This window comes from Arachis ipaensis, chromosome B6 (assembly GCF_059453495.1).
Source record: "Arachis ipaensis isolate K30076 ecotype BB chromosome B6, ASM5945349v1, whole genome shotgun sequence".
Lineage (NCBI taxonomy): Eukaryota > Viridiplantae > Streptophyta > Magnoliopsida > Fabales > Fabaceae > Arachis > Arachis ipaensis.
This window is the reverse complement of record NC_142441.1, coordinates 65,358,989-65,371,038: the sequence shown is the minus strand read 5'-3', so window position 1 is coordinate 65,371,038 and position 12,050 is coordinate 65,358,989. Positions and strand designations below refer to the sequence as shown.

General features: G+C 42.8%; 3 non-coding genes and 18 pseudogenes across 3 annotated transcripts; all 21 read right to left on the bottom strand.

The window, feature by feature from the left end:
- Positions 1-4,460: 4,460 nt before the first annotated feature.
- On the bottom strand, positions 4,461-4,579 carry LOC148556352 (5S ribosomal RNA; annotated as a pseudogene).
- Positions 4,580-4,759: 180 nt separating this feature from the next.
- Positions 4,760-4,878, bottom strand: LOC148556351 (5S ribosomal RNA). Its single transcript, XR_015891023.1, has one exon. It is a non-coding gene; the product is annotated as a 5S ribosomal RNA (ribosomal RNA).
- Positions 4,879-5,056: 178 nt separating this feature from the next.
- On the bottom strand, positions 5,057-5,175 carry LOC148556350 (5S ribosomal RNA; annotated as a pseudogene).
- A 180-nt stretch (positions 5,176-5,355) lies between these two features.
- On the bottom strand, positions 5,356-5,474 carry LOC148556349 (5S ribosomal RNA; annotated as a pseudogene).
- A 181-nt stretch (positions 5,475-5,655) lies between these two features.
- LOC148556348 (5S ribosomal RNA) lies at positions 5,656-5,774 on the bottom strand (annotated as a pseudogene).
- A 192-nt stretch (positions 5,775-5,966) lies between these two features.
- On the bottom strand, positions 5,967-6,085 carry LOC148556347 (5S ribosomal RNA; annotated as a pseudogene).
- A 178-nt stretch (positions 6,086-6,263) lies between these two features.
- LOC148556346 (5S ribosomal RNA) lies at positions 6,264-6,382 on the bottom strand (annotated as a pseudogene).
- Positions 6,383-6,563: 181 nt separating this feature from the next.
- Positions 6,564-6,682, bottom strand: LOC148556345 (5S ribosomal RNA; annotated as a pseudogene).
- Positions 6,683-6,873: 191 nt separating this feature from the next.
- On the bottom strand, positions 6,874-6,992 carry LOC148556344 (5S ribosomal RNA; annotated as a pseudogene).
- Positions 6,993-7,172: 180 nt separating this feature from the next.
- On the bottom strand, positions 7,173-7,291 carry LOC148556343 (5S ribosomal RNA; annotated as a pseudogene).
- Positions 7,292-7,469: 178 nt separating this feature from the next.
- LOC148556342 (5S ribosomal RNA) lies at positions 7,470-7,588 on the bottom strand (annotated as a pseudogene).
- A 181-nt stretch (positions 7,589-7,769) lies between these two features.
- Positions 7,770-7,888, bottom strand: LOC148556341 (5S ribosomal RNA; annotated as a pseudogene).
- Positions 7,889-8,366: 478 nt separating this feature from the next.
- LOC148556340 (5S ribosomal RNA) lies at positions 8,367-8,485 on the bottom strand. The gene has a single exon (XR_015890971.1). It is a non-coding gene; the product is annotated as a 5S ribosomal RNA (ribosomal RNA).
- Positions 8,486-8,665: 180 nt separating this feature from the next.
- Positions 8,666-8,784, bottom strand: LOC148556339 (5S ribosomal RNA; annotated as a pseudogene).
- A 180-nt stretch (positions 8,785-8,964) lies between these two features.
- LOC148556338 (5S ribosomal RNA) lies at positions 8,965-9,083 on the bottom strand (annotated as a pseudogene).
- A 192-nt stretch (positions 9,084-9,275) lies between these two features.
- On the bottom strand, positions 9,276-9,394 carry LOC148556337 (5S ribosomal RNA; annotated as a pseudogene).
- A 180-nt stretch (positions 9,395-9,574) lies between these two features.
- Positions 9,575-9,693, bottom strand: LOC148556336 (5S ribosomal RNA; annotated as a pseudogene).
- A 178-nt stretch (positions 9,694-9,871) lies between these two features.
- LOC148556335 (5S ribosomal RNA) lies at positions 9,872-9,990 on the bottom strand (annotated as a pseudogene).
- A 182-nt stretch (positions 9,991-10,172) lies between these two features.
- Positions 10,173-10,291, bottom strand: LOC148556334 (5S ribosomal RNA; annotated as a pseudogene).
- Positions 10,292-10,768: 477 nt separating this feature from the next.
- On the bottom strand, positions 10,769-10,887 carry LOC148556333 (5S ribosomal RNA). The gene has a single exon (XR_015891335.1). It is a non-coding gene; the product is annotated as a 5S ribosomal RNA (ribosomal RNA).
- A 179-nt stretch (positions 10,888-11,066) lies between these two features.
- LOC148556332 (5S ribosomal RNA) lies at positions 11,067-11,185 on the bottom strand (annotated as a pseudogene).
- Between the last annotated feature and the right edge of the window lie 865 nt (positions 11,186-12,050).

Below are 12,050 nucleotides of genomic sequence, written 5' to 3'. Positions count from 1 at the left end.
TATTTTCTGCAACTTTAAATTCTCTGCATTTTACATTCTGCTCTCAAAATTTCACCCAACCACTCAATGTTAGCTTGACTAAACTAATCATCCACTAAAATTGCTTGATCCATCAATCCCTGTGGGATCGACCTCACTCCCGTGAGTTTTTATTACTTGATGCGACCCGGTGCACTTGCCGGTTAGATTTGTGTGTTTTGGGAGAAATTTATTTTTCCTCCAAAATATCTCATCATTAGGGGTTTGCAGTGACGGAAGGAAGCAGCGGCAAAGGGAGCATCGACGGCGGGTTTGCGACGGCAAGTGAGCAGAGGGAGTCACCGCATGAGAGAATCACCACAGAAGGAGGGTTAGGGGCGCCGGAAGAGGGATTTCCGGCGGAGGCATTGCGAGCGCAGCGATGTTCTTCACGGAGGTCGTCGTCGCGGAGTTAGGGTGAGGGTGAGGCACGATGAAGAGAGGGCTTAGGGTTATCTTCTGAACGAAATGGTGCTTAATGTTTGAAAGAGGAGTTTGGGCTTAGGGTCTTTGAATGAAGAAGGAGCGAGCTCGTTAAAAGATTTTAATTTGAAGTTATAACTTTAAGACATTTTAATTTGAAGGGTACGAGCTCTTTGAAAATTTTTTTTGGGGGAGTCTTTTGGCCACGCTTTTGAAGCGTGGCAAAAGGCTTTTTGGAAACGGCTACACTTTTAAAACGCCACAATAGTAAACCCCTGTCGCTATGCTTTAAAAGCGTGCCGGTTTCTCTCTATGGCTACGCTTTTTAAGCGTGGCAAAAAAAAACGTAGCCAAATCTCGCATCAATTGCCACCCTCATAAAAGCGTGGCCATTGATCCTTTTCGCCACGCTTTTGAAGCGTAGCAAAAAAAATGTGGCTAAATCTCTATACAATCGCCACCCTCATAAAAGCGTGGTCATAGACCACTTTTGGCCACGCTTTTAAAGCGTAGCAAAAAAAAATGTGGCCATAGGCCTTTTTTCTTGTAGTGCTAATTGTTGAGAATTTCTGAATTTTAATGGGTTATGTTGGATTTATTGCCGTTGAGCTGTTATTTGGTATATTGTAATGTTAATGAACTTGGTTGGTGGTTGATTTGGAATTGGTTTTGAGGGGTATTGAAGGGTTGGATTTTGAATACTAAATGGTTTGCTGAAAATCAGGTTCTCTTGAAATAAAACAGCAACTTTGAAAGTGATTTAGTAACTCTATAGTGACTGAAATTATAAGAATTTAAATGTTAAGTAAATTATGTTAAGTGTAATTGTGAAAATTCAATTTTTAAGGTTTCGTATCAACTAGAGAATTAGTTATGATTTTTCAAAGTCAAACTCTAAAATATGATTTTCTGCATAATTTTAAACGAAGTCAGAAACTTTGAAAAGCTATAACTACTTACGTAATGATTGGAATTGCATGAGACTAAGTCTGGGTTAAACTTGGGGATATAAGAAACTAAACTGATAAATTTGAGACTTTTTAATTAAGATTATGATTTATGGTGAATTTTTGAATTGGGGATGTCAAATCCGGTTTTTCTGCAGAACGTTTAACACAGCAGCAACTTGATTCCTCTATTAGAAATTCTGCAGTTTGAATTTTGAAATGGAACCAATTTTAAATGAAATTTTGGTCCTAATAATTTAATTTCATAAAAATTTAGAATGGTTATAGTTGTGGTTTTAAAGATTTGGATTTACAGAGAAAGATGTATTATGCAGTAAAAGTCAGGCTTTGTTTTCTAAGTCAGTAAATTTGAGGCTTCATAATTTTTAATTCTGGAATGATATTGAGATGCAACCAATTGGAGGTGAAATTTGAGTATTTTTAGTATATATGATTCAAATTTCAGGGTTTTCCATATTTTAGTAAGTGAGTTATGGGACTTGGAAGAGGTTATGTTCAATGATTTGTAAAACAGACTTCAGCAAAAAATTAACTAACTTCCAAGCTACGTAACTCCTTCATTAAAAATGGTATGACCCTGGAACCAATTGAGAAAGAAATTTGAATAAGTTATATTTAATCACATAAATTTTGAAGGTGGTTGAATTTAATTTGGATTTTCTATGAAATTTCGAATGTTGTACGCTGCTGCTGTCTTCTGGATTTAAAACACTGCAGAGCAGTCATGGTTTTGCTTATATTCCCGAATCTAGAGTCAGCAAAAAATTATGATTTTTAGTTTAATAGAAAGCTCAATCCAAGACGGTCGCATGGATATAAAGTTTGCGTGATTCCGAATTCATTTGATATTTTAAAAACAAAATGGAAATCAGGCTGCCAAGTTGTGTTGGCAATTATTTTGGATATGGAATTTAAGAAATAGATTTTCTATACTATTATCAAATATTTTTGAGAATATATATTGTTGTGGCAACTACTGAAAGAGGCTGATGAAATGTTGAGAAAGAAGGAACCCGTAAGGGTGGCTAAGTCCTATTTTTAAAGGAGATTATGTCCAAATTTAGTCAAGTAGCAGATTCCCTTGTTCTCAAATGTGAATCCTTATGGCTAGTTCTCAGTGAAAATTTCTGTGTTTTCAATTTTTCAGTGCAGCAATAAACAACTTGTTTGGTATGCTTGTAGGATGGTTATTTGTTGGGACTGTCCGTGAATTTAGGGTTTTTTGAACTAACCTAGGGATTAGCATTTCTTGTTTCTTCTGAAATTGGTAATAGCAAGGTTTTACACTAAACAAAAGGGTGAATATAATGAGTTGTAACAGTGATGAATTTAAGCACTAAGAGTAAATTTTTGCATGAAAATTTCTCATTCCAATTTTACCAAAGAAATATATATGGGGACTACTAAATCATTTTGATTGAACACATCACTTTATAAATATCATGTAGATGATATGATATCACTATTTTTTGTCTTAATGATAGATTAGGAATTTTAATTTTATTTATTTTTCAGAGGTCATGCATCAACTTTATTTATGTGATTAGTGTGTAAACATTTTAAAAGTTTTTGTATCTATTTTCTTTGATTTTTCAAATAGCTCTGTGTTTTCCAAGATATTTTATAATTATTGATATGTAAAATCTTTAATTGCTAAATTGTAAATATTTTCCAGAACATGCTTGATTATGTCTCATTTTAAGACAGGAAGTTTAAAATAGAAATTATTTTGTATTTTATATTAATTTAGGATTAATATTTGTTAATTGATTATTTTGTTTACCTACTCTTGAATGTTCTTTACGAGGAATTTTTTGTTTTATTTTGTATACAGGATAATTTTTTTGGACTCGTAAAGACAAAAGGAGTTGACTAGTTGTTGTGGCACCCTGTATAAGATGAGATGTGTCTTATAATGAGTTTGGTTATCTAAATGTATTATTTTGATGTGTTCTTTACTTTTTGATAAGAGACTTTATCCGATATTATATGTAATGGATAAATTACACTCTATTTTGATTAGTGATGTAATGAATATCTAATTTTTAATGAAACTTTTATGATTTGGATTTATCAAATTTTTCATTTTTAGATTTATTTTGTGATTATCATCATTTTGGGATGTGATTATGATTTTAAAAAAATTAAATCTCATAACATAAAACAGGCTATGGTCACGGTAAAAACTGTGACCATAGATAAGCTATGGCCACAGTGAAAACCGTGACCATAGATAAGGCTATGTTCATGGTCAAGGTGGGGTAACCATAGAGGCTATGGTCATGGCGAAAAACTGTGACCATAGATAAGGCTATGGCCACGGTTTAAGGAAGGGGTGACCATAGGGGCTATGGTCACGGTTAAAACTGTGACCATAGATAAGGCTATGGTCACGGTTTTGGTTAGGGGTGACCATAGATAAGGCTATGGTCACAGTTTTGGTGAGGGGTGACCATAGAGGCTATGGTCACGGCCAAAACCGTGACCATAGATAAGGCTATGGTCACGGTTTAATGAGGGGTGGCCATAGGGGCCATGGTCACGGCTAAAATCGTGACCATAGCTAAGGCTATGGCCACGGTTTTTGGTGGGGTGACCATAGAGGCTTTGGTCACGGCCAAAGCTGTGACCATAGATAAGGCTATGGTCACGGTTTTGGGAAGGGGTGACCATAGAGACAATGGTCACGGTGAAAACCGTGACCATAGATAAGGCTATGGTCACGGTAAAAAAACGTGGCCTAAAGTGCTAGAATTTGAACATTACAACCGTGACCATAGAAACCGTGACCATAGATATAAAAACCGTGACCATAGGTCTATGGCCACGAGAGAATAGGCCACGGCGGAAAAACCGTGACCATAGGTCAAAAACCGTGACCATAGACCTACGGTCACCCTTTTTACTAGCTATGGTCACGGTTTTTCACCGTGACCATAGACCTTTTTTTTGTAGTGTTAAGGCACACTTTAGCTAAACAATTCAAGATAGCGTCGTTTAAAGAACGAGGGTAAGCACGACTTAAAAAAAAAAGAAAAAAAAAAGAAAAAAGAGGTGCAACTCGAGGACTTCCCAGGAGATCACCCATCCCAATACTACTCTCGCCAAAGCACGCTTAACTGCGGTGTTCTGATGGGATCCAGTGCATTAGTGCTGGTATGATCGCACCTATTAAGGTATGCGCACACAATTATCATAATCATGTCTTGCGACATAGGGTAAGTTGAGATGCGAAACCCTGCGGGGATCGTGCGAACTTGTCGAAAATCAGGTCATTGAGGCTCGTTTTAGCTAAACAATTCAAGATAGCGTCGTTTAAAGAATGAGGGTAAGCACGACGTAAAAAAAAAGAGGTACAACACGAGGACTTCCCAGGAGGACGGCCATCCTAGTACTACTCTCGCCCAAGCACGCTTAACTGCGGAGTTCTGATGGGATCCGGTGCATTAGTGCTGGTATGGTCGCACCTATTAAAGTATGCGCACACAATTATCATAAGCATGTCCCGCGACGTAGGGAAAGTTGAGCTGCGAAGCCCTGCGGGGCCCATACGAGCTTGTCGAAAATCAGGTCATTGAGGCTCGCTTTAGCTAAACTATTCAAGATAGCGTCATTTAAAGAACGAGGGTAAGCACGACATAAAAAAAATGTTGCATCACAAGGACTTCCCAGGAGGTCACCCATCTTAGTACTACTCTCGGTCAAGCACGCTTAACTGCGGAGTTCTAATGGGATCCGGTGCATGAGTGATGGTATGATCACACCTATAAAAGTATGCGCACACAATTATCATAAGCATGTCTCTCGACGTAGGGTAAGTCGAGCTGCGAAGCCCTGCGGGGCCCGTGCGAGCTTGCCGAAAATCAGGTCATTGAGGCTCGTTTTAGCTACACTATTCAAGATAGGGTCGTTTAAAGAACGAAGGTAAGAACAACGTAAAAAAAAAGAGGTGCAACCCGAGGACTTCCCAGGAGGTCACCCATCCTAGTACAACTCTCGCCCAAGCACGCTTAACTGCAAAGTTCTGTTGGGATCCGGTGCAACAGTGCTGGTATGATCGCACCTATTAAAGTATGCGCACACAATTATCATAAGCATGTCTCTCGAAATAGGGTAAGTCAAGCTGCGAAACCCGGCGGGGCCCGTGCGAGCTTGCCGAAATTCAGATCATTAAGGCTCGCTTTAGCTAAACAATTCAAGATAGAGTCGTTTAAAGAACGAGGGTAAGCACGACGTAAAAAAAAAAGAGGTGCAACACGAGGACTTCCTAGGAGGTAACCCATCCTAGTACTACTCTCACCCAAGCACGCTTAACTGCGGAGTTGTACTGGGATCCGGTGCATTAGTGCTGGTATGATCGCACCTATTAAAGTATGCGCACAAAATTATCATAAGCATGCCTCGCGGCGTAGGGTAAGTCGAGCTGCGAAGCCCTGCGGGGCCCGTGCGAGCTTGTCGAAAATCAGGTCATTGAGGCTCGCTTTAGCTAAAATATTCAAAGTAGCGTCGTTTAAAGAACGAGGGTAAGCACGACGTATAAAAAAAAAAAAGAAAAAAATAGTGCATCACGAGGACTTCCCAGGAGGTCACCCATCCTAGTACTACTCTCGCCCAAGCACGCATAACTACGGAGTTCTAATGGGATCCGGTGCATGAGTGCTGGTATGATCACACCTATTAAAGTATGCGCACACAATTATCAAAAGCATGTCTAGCGACATAGGGTAAGTCGAGCTGCGAAGCCCTGCGGGGCCCGTACGAGCTTGTCGAAAATCAGGTCATTGAGGCTCGCCTTAGCTAAACTATTCAAGATAGCGTCGTTTAAAGAACGAGGGTAAGTACGACGTAAAAAAAATGTTGCATCACACGGACTTCACAGGAGGTCACCCATCTTAGTACTACTCTCGCTCAAGCACGCTTAACAGCGGAGTTCTAATGGGATCCGGTGCATGAGTGCTGGTATGATCGCACCTATTAAAGTATGCGCACACAATTATCATAAGCATGTCTCTCGACATAGGGTAAGTCAAGCTGCGAAACCCGGCGGGGCCCGTGCGAGCTTGCCGAAATTCAGATCATTAAGGCTCGCTTTAGCTAAACAATTCAAGATAGCGTCGTTTAAAGAACGAGGGTAAGCACGACGTAAAAAAAAAAGAGGTGCAACACGAGGACTTCCTAGGAGGTAACCCATCCTAGTACTACTCTCACCCAAGCACGCTTAACTGCGGAGTTGTACTGGGATCCGGTGCATTAGTGCTGGTATGATCGCACCTATTAAAGTATGTGCACAAAATTATCATAAGCATGCCTCGCGGCGTAGGGTAAGTCGAGCTGCGAAGCCCTGCGGGGCCCGTGCGAGCTTGTCGAAAATCAGGTCATTGAGGCTCGCTTTAGCTAAAATATTCAAAGTAGCGTCGTTTAAAGAACGAGGGTAAGCACGACGTATAAAAAAAAAAAGAAAAAAATAGTGCATCACGAGGACTTCCCAGGAGGTCACCCATCCTAGTACTACTCTCGCCCAAGCACGCATAACTACGGAGTTCTAATGGGATCCGGTGCATGAGTGCTGGTATGATCACACCTATTAAAGTATGCGCACACAATTATCAAAAGCATGTCTCGCGACGTAGGGTAAGTCGAGCTGTGAAGCCCTGCGGGGCCCGTGCGAGCTTACAAAAAATCAGGTCATTGAGGCTCGCTTTAGCTAAACTATTCAAGATAGCGTCATTTAAAGAACGAGGGTAAGAACAACGTAAAAAAAAAGAGGTGCAACCCGAGGACTTCCCAGGAGGTCACCCATCCTCGTACAACTCTCGCCCAAGCACGCTTAACTACGGTGTTCTAATGGAATCCGGTGCATGAGTGCTGGTATGATCACACCTATTAAAGTATGCGCACACAATTATCAAAAGCATGTCTAGCGACGTAGGGTAAGTCGAGCTGCGAAGCCCTGCGGGGCCCGTACGAGCTTGTCGAAAATCAGGTCATTGAGGCTCGCCTTAGCTAAACTATTCAAGATAGCGTCGTTTAAAGAACGAGGGTAAGTACGACGTAAAAAAAATGTTGCATCACACGGACTTCACAGGAGGTCACCCATCTTAGTACTACTCTCGCTCAAGCACGCTTAACAGCGGAGTTCTAATGGGATCCGGTGCATGAGTGCTGGTATGATCACACCTATTAAAGTATGCGCACACGATTATCATAAGCAGGTCTCGCGACTTAGGGTAAGTCGAGCTGCGAAGCCCTGCGGGGCCCGTGCGATCTTGCCGAAAATCAGGTCATTGAGACTCGCTTTAGCTAAACTATTCAAGATAGGATCGTTTAGAGAACGAGGGTAAGAACAACGAAAAAAAAAAAGAGGTGCAACCCGAGGACTTCCCAGGAGGTCACCCATCCTAGTACAACTCTTGCCCAAGCACGCTAAACTGCAGAGTTCTGTTGGGATCCAGTGCAACAGTGCAGGTATGATCGCACCTATTAAAGTATGCGCACACAATTATCATAAGCATGTCTCGCGACGTAGGGTAAGTCGAGCTGCGAAACCCTGCGGGGACCGTGCGAGCTTGTCGAAAATCAGGTCATTGAGGCTCGCTTCAGCTAAACTATTCAAGATAGTGTCGTTTAAAGAACGAGGGTAAGCATGACGTAAAAAAAAACGTTGCATCAAAAGGACTTCCTAGGAGGTCACCCATCTTAGTACTACTCTCGCTCAAGCACACTTAACTGCGGAGTTCTAATGGATCCGGTGCATGAGTGCTGGTATGATCAAACCTATTAAAGTATGCGCACACAATTATCATAAGCATGTCTTGTGACATAGGGTAAGCTGAGCCGCGAAACCCTGCGGGGCCCGTGCAAACTTGTCGAAAATCAGGTCATTGAGGATCGCTTTAGCTAAACAATTCAAGATAGCATCGTTTAAAGAATGAGGGTAAGCACAACGTAAAAAAAAAAGAGGTGCAACACGATGACTTCCTAGGAGGACACCCATCCTAGTACTACTCTCGCCCAAGCACGCTTAACTGCGGAGTTCTGATGGGATCCGGTGCATTAGTGCTGGTATGATCGCACCTATTAAAGTATGCGCACACAATTATCATAAGCATGTCCCGCGATGTAGGGTAAGTCTTGCTGCGAAGCCCTGCGGGGCCCGTGCGAGCTTGCCGAAAATAAGGTCATTGAGGCTCGCTTTAGCTAAACAATTCAAGATAGCGTCGTTTAAAAAACGAGGGTAAGAACAACGTAAAAAAAAAGAGGTGCAACCCGAAGACTTCCCAGGAGGTCACCCATCCTAGTACAACTCTCACCCAAGCACGCTTAACTGCAGAGTTCTGTTGGGATCCGGTGCAACAGTGCGGGTATGATCGCACCTATTAAAGTATGCGCACACAATTATCATAAGCATGTCTCTCGACGTAGGGTAAGTCAAGCTGCGAAACCCGGCGGGGCCCGTGCGAGCTTGCCAAAAATCAGATCATTAAGGCTCGCTTTAGCTAAACAATTCAAGATAGCGTCGTTTAAAGATCGAGGGTAAACACGACGTAAAAAAAAAGAGGTGCAACACGAAGACTTCTTAGGAGGTAACCCATCCTAGTACTACTCTCACCCAAGCACGCTTAACTGCGGAGTTGTACTGGGATCTGGTGCATTAGTGCTGGTATAATCGCACCTATTAAAGTATGCGCACAAAATTATCATAAGCATGCCTCGCGGCGTAGGGTAAGTCGAGCTGCGAAGCCCTGCGGGGCCCGTGCGAGCTTGTCGAAAATCAGGTCATTGAGGCTCGCTTTAGCTAAAATATTCAAAGTAGCGTCGTTTAAAGAACGAGGGTAAGCACGACGTATAAAAAAAAAAAAGAAAAAAATAGTGCATCACGAGGACTTCCCAGGAGGTCACCCATCCTAGTACTACTCTTGCCCAAGCACGCTTAACTACGGAGTTCTAATGGGATCCGGTGCATTAGTGCTGGTATGATCACACCTATTAAAGTATGCGCACAAAATTATCAAAAGCATGTCTCGCGACGTAGGGTAAGTCGGGCTGTGAAGCCCTGCGGGGCCCTTGCGAACTTACCAAAAATCAGGTCATTGAGGCTCGCTTTAGCTAAACTATTCAAGATAGCGTCGTTTAAAGAACGAGGGTAAGAACAACGTGAAAAAAAAGAGGTGCAACCCGAGGACTTCCTAGGAGGTCACCCATCCTCGTACAACTCTCGCCCAAGCACGCTTAACTACGGTGTTCTAATGGAATCCGGTGCATGAGTGCTGGTATGATCACACCTATTAAAGTATGCGCACACAATTATCAAAAGCATGTCTAGCGACGTAGGGTAAGTCGAGCTGCGAAGCCCTGCGGGGCCCGTACGAGCTTGTCGAAAATCAGGTCATTGAGGCTCGCTTTAGCTAAACTATTCAAGATAGTGTCGTTTAAAGAACGAGGGTAAGTACGACGTAAAAAAAATGTTGCATCACACGGACTTCACAGGAGGTCACCCATCTTAGTACTACTCTCGCTCAAGCACGCTTAACTGCGGAGTTCTAATGGGATCCGGTGCATGAGTGCTGGTATGATCACACCTATTAAAGTATGCGCACACAATTATCATAAGCATGTCTCACGACTTAGGGTAAGTCGAGCTGCGATGCCCTGCGGGGACCCGTGCGATCTTGCCGAAAATCAGGTCATTGAGGCTCGCTTTAGCTAAACTATTCAAGATAGGATCGTTTAGAGAACGAGGGTAAGAACAACGAAAAAAAAAAAGAGGTGCAACCCGAGGACTTCCCAGGAGGTCACCCATCCTAGTACAACTCTCGCCCAAGCACGCTAAACTGCAGAGTTCTGTTGGGATCCGGTGCAACAGTGCAGGTATGATCGCACCTATTAAAGTATGCGCACACAATTATCATAAGCATGTCTCGCGATGTAGGGTAAGTCGAGCTGCGAAACCCTGCGGGGACCGTGCGAGCTTGTCGAAAATCAGGTCATTGAGGCTCGCTTCAGCTAAACTATTCAAGATAGTGTCGTTTAAAGAACGAGGGTAAGCACGACATAAAAAAAAACGTTGCATCAAAAGGACTTCCCAGGAGGTCACCCATCTTAGTACTACTCTCGCTCAAGCACGTTTAACTGCGGAGTTCTAATGGATCCGGTGCATGAGTGCTGGTATGATCAAACCTATTAAAGTATGCGCACACAATTATCATAAGCATGTCTTGCGACATAGGGTAAGCTGAGCCGCGAAACCCTGCGGGGCCCGTGCAAACTTGTCAAAAATCAGGTCATTGAGGCTCGCTTTAGCTAAACAATTCAAGATAGCGTCGTTTAAAGAACGAGGGTAAGAACAACGTAAAAAAAAAGAGGTGCAACACGATGACTTCCCAGGAGGACACCCATCCTAGTACTACTCTCGCCCAAGCACGCTTAACTGTGGAGTTCTGATGGGATCCGGTGCATTAGTGCTGGTATGATTGCACCTATTAAAGTATGCGCACACAATTATCATATGCATGTCCCGCGATGTAGGGTAAGTCTTGCTGCGAAGCCCTGCGGGGCCCGTGCGAGCTTGCCGAAAATAAGGTCATTGAGGCTCGCTTTAGCTAAACTATTCAAGATAGCGTCGTTTAAAGAACGAGGGTAAGAACAACGTAAAAAAAAGAGGTGCAACCCGAGGACTTCCCAGGAGGTCACCCATCCTAGTACAACTCTCACCCAAGCACGCTTAACTGCAGAGTTCTGTTGGGATCCGGTGCAACAGTGCTGGTATGATCGCACCTATTAAAGTATGCGCACATAATTATCATAAGCATGTCTCGCGACGTAGGGTAAGTCAAGCTGCGAAGCCCTGCGGAGCCCGTGCGAACTTGTCGAAAATCAGGTTGTTGAGGCTCGCTTTAGCTAAACTATTCAAGATAGCGTCGTTTAAAGAACGAGGGTAAGCACAACTTAAAAAAAAAAGAGGTGCAACATGAGGTCATTGGTGCACGAAATTGTGATCTCCAGGCTCGAACAAATCCTGGTAATGGCTCCAAAGCTTGGTGCTCTAATCTTAATTCATAATTGTCACAACCTCGATACAACTAACCAGCAAGTGCACTGGGTCGTCCAAGTAATACCTTACGTGAGTAAGGGTCGAATCCCACGGAGATTGTTGGTATGAAGCAAGCTATGGTCACCTTGTAAATCTCAGTCAGGCAGATATAAAGTGATAATGGTGTTTTCGAATATTATATAATAAAATAGGGATAGAGATACTTATGTAAATCATTGGTAAGAATTTCAGATAAGCGAATGGAGATGCTTTTTGTTCCTCTAAACCTCTGCTTTCCTGCTATCTTCATCCAATCAGTCTTACTCCTTTCCATGGCTGGCTGTATGCAAGGGCATCACCGTTGTCCGTGGCTACATCCCCTCCTCTCAGTGAATAATATGCTCACGCACCCTGTCACGGCACGGCTATTCATCTATCGGTTCTCGATCATGCTGGAATAGGATTCACCCTCCTTTTGCGTCTGTCACTAACGCCCAACAATCGCGAGTTTGAAGCTCGTCACAGTCATTCAATCATTGAATCCTACTCAGAATACCACAGACAAGGTTTAGACCTTCTGGATTCTCTTGAATGCCGCCATCATTCTAGCT